The following is a 12,398-nucleotide window of genomic DNA, read 5'->3' as shown; positions in this document are numbered from 1 at the left end:
AGCACTGCAGTTTCATTGCTTTGCACCATTGTCAGAAGAGGGACTAAAGGGTAGCAAAACCACCTTCTCAGTAAACAGAGTGGGACTTATGCAAAGGTGTACTGTGTCCCTTCTGACCTGGACACTTGGGAAGGTCACACGCCCGTGCTGGCAGGCTGTCCACTTTCACGTAGCTTCTGCTTTCTCTGGGAGCCACCTTCAAAGCCTGGGGCCCCTTTTGGGGAAAAAAAAAAAAAAACAACTCAGAGCTGGCAGATCTTCATCCTCCCAGGAAGGATTTGACTTCTGGAAAGAACCCAACATCCTCTGAATCCAAGTGTGGTGAATCAGGTGGGGCCACGAGCTCAGGAATACCATTTTTGGTCAAATACAAGGTATGACGATGCTCAGACACAGGCAGATTGTTTGGGGTGGCTCATGAACTGGCCCCGAAGTGAATTCCAGGGCGGCCATGGGAACAGCTTCTCTGGAGGAAACGTGCCGCCCTGCCAGGGCACCAGCATGTGAACACCAAGGTGGAAGCAAGCGTTCTCGGTTCTTCACAGTGGCAGCTCACAATGTATACATTTTTATTTAATTCTTTTTAAGATTTTATTTATTTGAGAGAGAGCATGAGCAGGGGAAGGAGCAGAGGGAGAGGGACAGGCAGACTCTGCACTGAGTGCGGAGCCCAACGCGGGGCTAGATCCCACGGCCCCAAGATCACTACCTGAGCTAAAATCAAGAGTAACCGACTGAGCCACGCTGGCGCCCCTAAGTCTACATTTTTAAAAATGCCCTTGGTCCCAAGCTTTATGCTTAAGACTGTAACAAGCCTACTGAACTTACCAATACTTAGATTAACTAGTGTTACCAATAGCAACACTGTTATGAATACTTGGAATACAATAAAAAGACGGGGCCTGAGGGTGGGGGCAAAAAGCCTGATTCTATCAGCAATTAGCTACACTTTGGGCCCATCTCTTGACCTCCTGGAGACTTGATGTTCTCATGAACCAAACAACAATAATATTTATTCGAAGCTATAATGCATTTAGGCTTTTTTTTTTTTAATGGCCATAAGGCCATATATAACAAGAGCCATAAAAGTGATTATATCCTTTGACCAAATAACTCACTTCCTAGAATTTACAGTAAGGAAACAATTCAAAACAAGAAAAAAGGCTTCAGGTACAAAAAAGTTCACGGTGGTGCTATTCATGATACTGAAAAACAGGAAGCAACTAAAGTATCCAACAATAAAGAAGCAGTTAACCCAATTATGGCACATCATGGCATATTCCCCCTTCCCTAAAATGGCAAATATAAACAATGCATATCAGGTCAGTGGAAAGTCTTCGCAAAGTAACGTTCGCTGAAAAGAGACAACAATTATATGAACACTGTGACTGCAACCATGTATAAACTTGATGTCATTGGCCAAAGAGCCAAACAGGCTAGGAAGACGTGAATCGTCACCATAATCATCACCGTTCAAGCGAGGACTTCCGTATTAGACAGCACGGGTGTAACAGGAGAGTGGTTGTGCAAAGGTTCTGGAAAATGCCCTACAGATTGTGTATGCTTTACAACTCTTATCTAGTTTTCTCTGCACCCCTGCGCTTGACTTCCCAGCCTTCCTGCCAGTGTTTCTGGGTCTTCCATTCCTGAGTACAGAAGTCACATGAGTCCTACTCATCCTCCAGATCTCAAGTAGGAGGCAGTTGCCCTCAGACTCCCTGTGCGAGGCTGTGCCTCCCCACCCCTCACCGTGGCTGCAGCAGCAGCAGCAAGGAATGTATCATTTGCCAGATGTGCACCACACTTCACAGTGAGCATCTCATTCACTTCGCAACTACCTGGGGAGACAGGTATTACCAATGAGGAGGAAGAAACTGAGGCCTGGAGAGGTTACGTGGCCTGCCCAGGGACTACGTGGCTGATGAGAGGAAAAGACAGGCTTCAAACCGGCTGGCTCCTCCACAGCCTGAGCTCTTTCCCACTAGGTCAATGGTTTTCAAAGTGCAGGCTGTGACCCATCAGTGAGCCATGGAAACCACTTAGGGGGCTGCAAGCAGCAGTTTTTCCTTTTAACTTCATTAGCCAACACTTGATTTAATTAAATAAATGACAATAGAAAATATTACATTAGTGGGGCACCTGGATGGCTCAGTCGGTTAAGCATCTGACTTCTGATTTCAGTTCAGGTCATGAGCTCAGGGAAGTGAGATGGAGCCCCGCATCGGGCTCCGAGCTCTGAGCGCAGAGCCTGCTTAAGGATTCTCTCTCCCCCTCTCTCTGCCCCTGCCCTCCCCCCCACCCACTTGCTCACAAAGCTCACTCTCTCTCTTAAAAAAGAGAGGGAGGGAGGGAGGGAGAAAGGGAGGAAGGAAGGAAGGAAGGAAAAATAACACATTAGTAAGGGTCAGTATTGTATCCTGAAGCTTTTTTTCAGTTACATCCATTTACATCCAACTATGTGTGTTCTGGGCCAAAATTCAAAACGAATTTCTTATTATTTTGAGAAATAAGGAGTCTGGAGTCTAATGTTTTTTACTTGCTCCGCTATAAGGCCCTGGACAGCAGGGGCCCTGGGCCCACCCTGAGTCTGTTCCAGGGCCTGACTCAGACATGTGGTGAATGATGAAGCCTATGCCTGTTTCCCACCCGGAAAGCAAGAGCAGATGCCTCAACCAACTGGCTCATTTAACAATGAGGGGTAGGAGTGGAGAAGCACGGGGCTTGCTTAGGCTTCCCAGTGAGTCAGGGCAGAGCTGACTCTCCTGCGGTGTCTCTAGCCCTGCGGTGGGCCTGACTCGCTTTAAGAGCAGGAGCAGAGGTTTTTATATGTTGGGGAAATCTCATACCCCTACCAGAATTTAGTAAAAACCACTTACTCATCTATTACCAAACATGACAAATAATTTCATAAGGTTACTAAAACCCCTGAGGCTCATCCCTGAATGCCAGACACTAGTGGTCTGAGACATTCATTCATGGGACACATATTGAGCACCTACTGTGTGTCAAGTATTATTCTAACTCCCACCATTGGAGTTTTCATTCAAATGGAGGCACTCACACACATACAAATGGAATATAATGTCAGAGCTGAGTATTATGAGAAAATATAAAGAGGGAGTATGATTTTATATGAGGTGGTGAGAGGAGGGCCTCTCTGAGAAGGTGACATTTCAGCAGAGGCAAAACGAAAGCACAGGAACATCATTTAAATATAGGCTGGAGTACCCCAGAAACGTCGGGGATAAGGTCCTGAGGCAGGAATGAGCTTTATGATCAAGGAGAACAGGAGAGTGAGCAAGCTGTGTAGGGCCAGTAGGCCATTATAAGGCCTTTGGCTTCTCCCCTAAGTAAAAGGGGAGCCACTTGAAGGTACTTAGCAAAGATGGCAGGGTCTGACTCATTTTAAAATGGTCCCTCTGGGGTGCCTGGGTGGCTCAGTCGTTAAGCATCTGCCTTCCGCTCAGGTCATGGTCCCAGGGTCCTGGGATCGAGTCCCGCATCAGGCTCCCTGCTCTGCGGGCCTGCTTCTCCCTCTGCCTGCCACTCCCCTTGCTTGTGCTCCCGCTTTCTCTCAAATAAATGAATAAAATCTTTAAAAAGTAAAAAAATAGTCCCTCTGGCTGCCACTGTGTTGAGAACAGACTGCCGGGGGACAGGAGTGGGAACGCTGATACCAGTCGGGAGGCTGCTGTGAAACAGGCCAAAAGCCATGCCTCCACTGCCGCAGTGGGGGTGATAAGCTCCGGGGTTACGGATATAGTTTGCAGAAGAGCCAATGGCATTGCTGACGTAAAATCTGAAAGAAGTAAGTTAAAAATAATCCCTGAAGGTGAAACTACTCTGTATGATACTGGAATGGTGAAAAACAAGACATTAAGGATTTGTTAAAACCCACAGAACTTCCCAGCACAAAGAGCAAACTTTAATGCATGCAAATGTTTAAAAAAAATCATTTAAGAGGTCAGGATATCCCAGAATGGAACACAGAATGTGATATTCTGAATCTGAATGTATTACAAATGTATTAAACAACTTTACAGCAAGGGCAGGGGGAATCAGGTGCAGACCTCAGTAACTTTGGAAATGAGTGGAGTCTGTAGGACTTAAGGTAAAAGGAACTGCATGTGTACAGTATTCTCTAGTTGATAGTTACTTCCCACAGGCGGCAGACGTCAACAATTCTGAAACCACTATATATGTATCCTGAAATTGAACAGCTGAGTACATTGATGGTAGATGGTGGGAGCTAGATTAGTCACAGAAGGAGTGGAAGGTTACAGATAAGCCAGAGGAGACTAGAAAGATCCATGTGGAACTGATGAGAGTTGCAGATACGAACTCAGATTTAGCTTAATATAGATACACGTAGCTACACAAAGAAATATTTACAGATGTGTGTATATATACACATTAGTATACACACATCTGTCTCTTACACTGAGGGTCTAGAAACATGGGCATCCCCGTAGCAATGATCACACCTACCAACCAAGTCTTGGCATTTAGTACATTCTCCAATAAAAGGAAGCAAGTCTCCATGGAGAAATGTTTAATTCTAGGACTGAGGCATGAAATATACAGGATGAGCCTGGAACAGAAAGTGTTAAAACACACACACACACACACACACACACACTCTCTCTCTCTCTCTCGCTCTCTCGCTCGCTCTCTCTCTCTCGCTGGTGCATGTCAGAGGGATAGAGGAGTGCCCAATGGCCAAAGCTGGAGCACTCTGAGCAATAAAACATAGAATTACTGGATTAAAACCCAAAGTATGAAAATAAATATCTGAGCCCATACTGATATAAATAATTGAATAGGTAAATAAATAAATGGGCGAGAGTTAACAAATTTCCCATGGAGAATTCCACATAATTTATGCAGATACTCAACCTTTAAATGTGAAGCATGATTCCACACTCTTAAGTGTGGGCTGTATGTAATGACTTTATTCCAAGACTACAATATGGAAAAGGGGAGGAAGGGAAGTAATTTTACAGTGGAAAAGCTGGACTATTTCAAGCTAGTGATCCAAGTTAACATCAAGGGACAACTTATATTGACAGTATGTGCCCTTGATGTGATGTGATGAGAATGGCACTTTACCTCTGTGGTTTTCCTCCCCAAAACCCCTAACTCCCATCTAATCATGCGAAAAAAACATCAGACAAATCTCAATTGAGGATCATTTTACAAAATATTGTACCAGTAATACTCAAAACTGTCAAGTTGATGTAACAAGTCTGGGAAACTAGCAGACCCAAGAGGAACCTAAGGAGACATGACGACTAAAGGTAATACAGTATCCTGGACAGGATCCTGGAACAGAAAAAGGACACTGGGAGAAACTGAGCCAAATGCGAATAAAGCGTGGACTTTGGCTAATATTATCAATATTGGTTCATTACGACAAACACGCCCTGTGCACTTAACTAAGCGCTTTGCACACACCATCTCATTTAATCCTTAGATCAAGCCTATGTGCCCATTTTACAGAGGAGGAAACTGAGAACCAGGGAGGTAACCAGAGAAGGCCCACCTACGATTACACAGTACTATGGGGCCCACTCAGGAGTCGAACTCCGGCCGGAATGACCCCGGAGCCCGGGCTCCTCCTAACGCTCCGCCGGTGGGAGGAAAGGCCAGATCCCGCCAGCGAGCGCAGGGTGCAGGCCCGGGCTCCGAGCGAACACACTGGACGGCACCGGGCGAGGCCCTCCACCTCCCAGGGACTCGAATTCCCCTCTGCAAGTAACTTCCTGACGAGCGCCCCGGGAAGTTATTCTCGTCCCGCGCAGGGCGTCCCGGGGCCGGCCGCGCAGCGCCGCCCGGAGCACCCGGGCCGCGGCGCCCGAGCCCAACCCCTCTCCGTTCCCACCGCCCGGGCCACTCCGCCCCGCCCCGCCCCGAAGCCCGAGCCCGGCCGCCCCGCCGCCGCACTCACCTCCCGCGCCGCCCGGCCGCTCCCCCGGAAGTGGTTCCGCGTGGCGGATCCCGGAAGTGACGCCCTCAGCGACCAGCGGGCTCCGCCCCGCGCACGCTGCTAGGGTTCCGGCCTTTGTCCCAACTTTGTGGGTTTGAGGCGGAGGGGGCGCCGTGGGCAAGCGGGATCCAGACCTCCCCGGCTCCTCTAAGCCCCTTTGTCTCTCAGCTCCTTTCAGCAGACGTCTATAGACGTCTATAGGCGCTTTAATTCTATGCTAGACCCTGAACTGGGAACCTACAAAGAGGGGAGAGGAACAAGAATTCTTAGCAAACAGAAGCACGTTATTAGAATTCTTTAAAAACTTTGACCGAGGGCCACCTGGCTGGCTCAGTCGGTAGAGCATGCGGCTCTTGATCTCGGAGTCCTGAGTTGGGGAGCCCCACCTTGGGCATAGAATCTACTTGGAAAAAAAGAAAAAATTCACTGAGTACATCTTCTATTTCCTGTGCTGGTTACTGGAGATACAGTGAAATTGTGAAATAATAAATGTTACTGCTTTCAGCCCCTACTTTCAGTGTCATTTGTTATATAGCATAGATAACTAATACATAGACGATCAGGACCTAATCTTACCCTCAAAGAGCTCACTCTTAGAGGACACTAAAATAATTACAACTGAGGGGCACCTGCGTGGCTCAGTGGGTTCAACATTGGCCTTTGGCTCGGGTGGTGGTCTTGGGGTCCTAGGTTCCCGGCTCAGTGGGGAGTCTGTTTCTCCCTCTCCCTCTGCTCCTCCTGCTTGTGATCTATCTCTCTCAAATAAAGTATTTTTTAAAAATTAATTAAATTTAATAATAGAGGGGGTGGGAGGATGGGTTAGCCTGGTGGTGGGTATTTAGGAGGGCACATTCTGCATGGAGCACTGGGTGTTGTGCACAAACAATGAATCATGGAACACTTCATCTAAAACTAATGTTGTAATGTAAGGGGATTAACATAAGAATAAAAAAATTAAAAAAAAAAAATTTAATAATAGAATTCAGACAACAACGTCCACTAACTCCATACTACGTGAGGTGGAATGGAAGATACAAGAATGTAGCATTCCTGCATTCATTCAACAGATACTTATGGAGTTTCTGCTCTGGGTTTCCATGTACTATGGAACTGGGAGGACAATGGCAGGTAGATGGGTCTCCACCCTCACTGTGCTCACAGAGTAGGGGTTAATGTCTGGGCCTCCATTAATCAATCACACAGAGAAATGTATATGAATCCGGAGATGTCTTGGGAAGAAGGGGAAACCATGAGAGAATAAGTAACATGGGAGATACAATCAAGACAGGGTGATCAGGGAAGGCCTCTCTGTGGAGGTAACACTTAAGCTAAGAAATGAAGAATGAGTAGGATTTTGCCAGGCAAAGAGAGGGAGGAAAGAGCATGGTGGGAGGTGGAAAGGCTGTGGGAAAGGTTTGGAGCATAAGAAGGGGGCAGAAGCTGAAGCCTGAAGGGTACACATATGTAGGACAAGAGTCTGTACTTGCCCTTAAAGGGGCTCACTGTGGGGTGTGGATGAGGAGGGTCATAGGAAACAGAGATGTTTTATGTGTTGAATTGTGTCCCCTCCCAAAAAAGCTATGTTGGAGGCCCAACCCCCTGTACCTCAGAATGTAATCATATGTGGAAGTAGGGTCTTTACAGAGGTAATCACGTTAAAATGAGCTGACTAAGACAGGCACTAATCTAATAAGACTGGTGTTCTTATTTAAGGGGGAAATTTGGACACAGATCTACACCCAGGGAGCATGCCATGTGAAGATAAAGGGAGAGATCAGGATGATGCTTCTACAAGCCAAGGAATGACAAAGATTGCCAGCAAACCACTGGAAGTTAGGGGAAAGCCACGACACTGATTCTTCCTCCCAGCCCTCAGCTTTGATTCCAGATTCCTAGCCTCCAGAGCTGTGAGAAAATAAATATCTGTTGTTTAAGCCACCCAGTTTGTGGTACTTTTTTTATGGCAGCCTTAGCAAACTAATACAGATGTGTAGGTGCCTTGAAACCTGTTACTCGGTATCCAAAGGTAAAAGATCCCCAGTGTGGCTGCTGCAGGCATATTACTTGCTCACTCTCTGGAAGCTCCCGGAAGGCTCCAGCTGAGTCTTGCTCATCTCTGTGCCCTGCATGGTTCCATTAGCACCACAGCAAGGGGAAGAGCTCTGTGCCATGCTTGCTCCGATCCATAATATCTCTGCAAGGCGCACTGCTTGCACCATGAAAGAAAACGTTGAAAACGATATGGTTTCTGCTCTGAAAAAAAAATTTCTAAACCAGATGAACACATGACAGTATAAACTGGTTTGTAATTATTAATTATAGCTGCCATTTATTGCATATTCACTAAGTGCCAAGCACTTGACATGTATCAGTATTCTCCTGCCAGCCACCCTATAAGGCAGCTGTAATTATTCTCATTTACAAGGGAAGACACCTAGGGCTGGAGAAGTTAAGCAACTTCCCAAAGGCTCACAGAGACTACATGCATAACCAGTGCACAGACTACATGCATAACATTCCTGGCCCACAAAATCATGAGCTAAATAAATGAGTACTTTAAGCCACTAATTTTGGAGGTATAGATAACAGAAACTCTCCAAGCAGACCTCTCTTACTTTCTATCACAGCTGCCTGCCCGTTTCTATCGCATTACCACAGTCTGCGATTGCCTTGTTTGCTTGCTTTTTCATCATCAGTCTCTCCCCCAGTAGAGTGTAGCTTCTGTTTCCTTTGCCCTCTCCTCCAAGGACCTAGTACACTGCCTGGTCCATGGAGGTATAAGTCAATGTTTGTTGAGTGACTAACTGAGCCCAAGAGATGGAGCCCTTCTGAAGAGTAACAGGAGAGAATACAGAATTCGTGGAGTCGGGGGGAAGCTGGCATTTGTCAGTTGGGCTACCCAACCTCCATTTGTCAGAATCTCAAGAAACGGGAAGAGGTAGCCCCCTCTCCCACTATGGCAGTTGGAAGAGGTAAACACACCCTCACCTCAGTTCTTGTTAAAGCATAGAGGCTGGATGTACTCATGACCTGTCAGAATCCACCCCCCACCCCCCGCCCCGCCCAGACTGAATCTGGAGGCAGAAATTCCAGCTGTAAAGGTCAGTCAGAGGCAGTAGTGAGTCCAGAGTTGGGGGCCTTGTTCAGAGCAGGCAGTTCTAGGGGCAGGATGTTAGCCACCTGGCTTTGGGGGGTTCTTGCCTGAGCCCAGTTCTGCAGTGTTCCATCACCTCCTTCTGCCTTAGGTTCAGCTCAGGTGTGAAACCAAGAAGCTAAATAAATGAATGCTGAGTGTGGCAGATCCTGATAAATCCAGGACATGGGACTGAAACAAGGGTCCTCTTTCCTCCAGGTGATCTAGGTATCTTCTATGTGCCAGAAAGGCCTGGGACATGTTTCCCTCAGAGGCAGCAGGGCCCAAACAGCCGTGGAGACTCATCACATCCTCGACTCTTTCTCTGGGCCTCCAGGGGCCTCATAACAGTAACCAACTTTGATTGCCAAGACCTGTTCTTCTCTTGCTTTTTACAAAGTATGACCTCAGGACTAGATTCCACTCTCAGGTGCCCGAGTCCTATTCCTATGCTCTAGGATCTTCCAAGAGCAGGTCTGCTACAAGGAGGAGAGGATCATATTCCAATGCTGGGCTCATTAGAGAGGTCAGCAAAGAGAATTTCCATCAGGAGATAGATTACATGTCAATACCAACCTGCCCTTTCCAGGAAGATCCAAACACTCTCACCTGTTCTTGAGACCCAAGATCTCCCACAGTCTTGAAACCTGAAAAGCTTTATTCAGCAGACGTTCATTGAGTGCCAGCTGTATGTCAGGTAGACACTGGGGACAAGATCTTAGGCTCCAGTGGGGGAGAGACATAGAAACAAACTAATACAATAGGATATTTTGAGTTCTACAAAAGAAGAACGAACCCAGAAGCATCGGACTCCGCCTTTGGCAATCATGGAAGGCTTCCCAGAGTAGGTGACATTCACTTTCCAGAAGGAGATTACAGCAGAAGCAAAGGTCCAGGCACTTCCAGCTCCCCCCCCCCCCCCAGGAGGGAGTCCAGAACTTCCCATCTCTCTGAAATGCCTCAGTCATACAAGCAGCACGAACTTCACAGGCATCTAGCATCTGGATGATATTAATTGCCTCCATGTTTATTAAGAGCCCCATTAAACTTGACTCTAACCAACAGCACAGTTGGCTCCCTGGGTTAAATCCACACTCAATATTCAATTACACACAGCACAAGCAGAATCATGTTTGGCAGGGATTAGTTCACTTGTCCTGTGAAGGCACTTTTTCCAGCTGAATAATAATGGTGGTTTTTAATTGTGTGGTATCTTCCTCTTGAGAGACTTTAAGCCAGAACATCTCCTCAGAGGGAGACAGAAACTGGGTGTCATCATCTCCATTTTGTAGCTGGATGAACTCAGTAAAGAGATCTGGCGCTCGCCACAGAAGCTGGAATCCTACTTCTATTTCAGAGCCCAGCTCAAATGCCCCCCTCTTTGAAGATTTTTCAGTTCCCTCCTCACAATTTCCCTGCAGGACGTGACACTGAAAGAAGCTGAGAGAAACGGCGGAGCGCTCTCTGTGTACAGAGAACCCTGTGAGGGATGCTTGGCCTGTATTCACTCGATCTCCCCCAGCACACCCGAGGGAGTGTTTCCATTTCACAGCCGAGAAAACTGAGACAGAGAGAAGTTGAGGGATGGGTCTTGGATTGCACAACTAATAAGTATCAGGGTGAGGATTCAAACCCAGACCTCTGAGCCCATTGTCATAACCACACACAATCCTGGCCCATTTGATCTTTCGTTCAACAAGTATTTATTGAGCACCTACTATATACCCACGGCTTGCTAGGAGTATAGTACTTGCTAGGGATGCAGTAGTGAGGAAAACATCGTCTGCCCCTGTCTAGCAGGGAAGACAATTTTAAAATCCTTCCACAAACAATTAATTAATTACACATCGGTCGGGTGCCTGGGTGGCTCAGTTGGTTAAGCGACTGCCTTCGGCTCAGGTCATGATCCTGGAGTCCCAGGATCGAGTCCCACATCGGGCTCCCTGCTCGGCAGGGAGTCTGCTTCTCCCTCTGACCCTCCTCCCTCTCATGCTCTCTGTCTCTCATTCTCTCTCTCAAATAAATAAATAAAATCTTTAAAAAAATAAAATAAATAAAAATAATTACACATCAGTCATCAGGCAATGTTAGCAGAACGTAACTCAACCAGATAAGACGCTTTGCAGGGTGAGAAAAGGAATCCGGTGCCTGCATGGCTCCTTCTTTTCTATAATTCAGGGATCGATCAACTCTTCCTTTTTTTTTTTTTTTTCAGATTCTGTAGCTGAGCAATGCCTACAGACGCCCACAACTACTTTGGGAATATCCACAAATCACTTCCCTCTCTGAATCACAGCTTTCCCAGCTGTAAAATGGGAATGAAAAATAACAAACGACTGGAAGCAACCCAAATACCCATCAACAGGGGACTGTTTACATAAATGATGGGACATTTATACCATGGAATATACAGCTATTAAGAAGCATGAGACAACTGGAAATGCTAGAGATGGATCGCTAAGACATCATTGAGTGAAAGAACAAGGTACAGGATGGTGGGTTTGGAATGCTGCCAATTGTGTAAATAAAAAAGGAGATAAAGGAACATGCTTATTTGTGCATGGGCTATCCCAGCAAAGATGCACAAGAAACAGGTAATGGGACGCGCTCCCCCCTCTACCCGCCAGGCAGGGGACCCGGACACCAGGGGTCATGGGGAGACTTCCTCTTAATGTGAGCTATTTTTATCTTTTGAATTCTGCACTCTGCATGTAACTTCTTGAAAGCTAAATGAATCAATTAGAAAAAATCAATACAACATTTTGATGGGAACACAAACGCAGTCAAATAGCCCTGCTCACATCCACCCACCTTGCAGTGCTCTTGGTGTCAAAGCCAAGGTCAGATTTGGCAGCCCTTGAAAGATCTAAAACAATTAGAACACATGTTGCTCCTAATGAGACCAGGTAGGAATAAGGGCCAAACAGAGAAGCAAAGAGGAGAATGAAGGAGGAAAAGAGGAGAGAAACAAAGAGGCCATGCTTGAAGAGAATGACCCCAGCAGAGAGAAACTCACAATTACTCTAGTGCCACTGAGACCCCAAGGCAGTCGTGCTACCTGCTTCTTTCTAGCCAGCTGCCAGGTTGCCATGGTAATGTCATAGTCTGTGAAAAGCTTATTTATGATTCTGAAAACATTAAAAAAAAACACACACACACAGCAGGCTGCAGATAGGCAGCAAGGAGCAGCGAAGGGTCCTGTGTGAAAGGAGGCATGGGGTGACCCTCCCCGGGCTTGAGGCCCCCCCTTGAAAACTGGTGAGGTTGGCCCAGAGCCGA

General features: G+C 46.8%; 1 protein-coding gene across 4 annotated transcripts in view; it reads right to left on the bottom strand.

Moving 5' to 3' along the window:
• Positions 1 to 11,949, bottom strand: part of MANBAL (mannosidase beta like) — a 31,614-nt gene extending 19,665 nt beyond the window's left edge. The window contains exons 1-2 of one of the 4 annotated variants that reach the window (XM_035006282.1): positions 11,931 to 11,949; positions 118 to 214 (exon numbers count right to left, since the gene is read on the bottom strand). The gene's annotated coding sequence lies outside the window, so the exon portion shown is untranslated. Of the gene's footprint in view, positions 1 to 117; positions 215 to 5,947; positions 6,004 to 11,930 lie in introns of those variants that run through there. The other 3 variants (XM_035006283.1, XM_035006281.1, XM_035006284.1) reach the window with 3 other exon arrangements.
• Positions 11,950 to 12,398: the final 449 nt, after the last annotated feature.

The sequence above is a fragment of the Mirounga leonina genome, unplaced genomic scaffold, assembly GCF_011800145.1.
Source record: "Mirounga leonina isolate KUSES-001 unplaced genomic scaffold, KU_Mleo_1.0 Mir_150, whole genome shotgun sequence".
Lineage (NCBI taxonomy): Eukaryota > Metazoa > Chordata > Mammalia > Carnivora > Phocidae > Mirounga > Mirounga leonina.
This window is presented reverse-complemented; position numbering and strand designations above follow the sequence as displayed.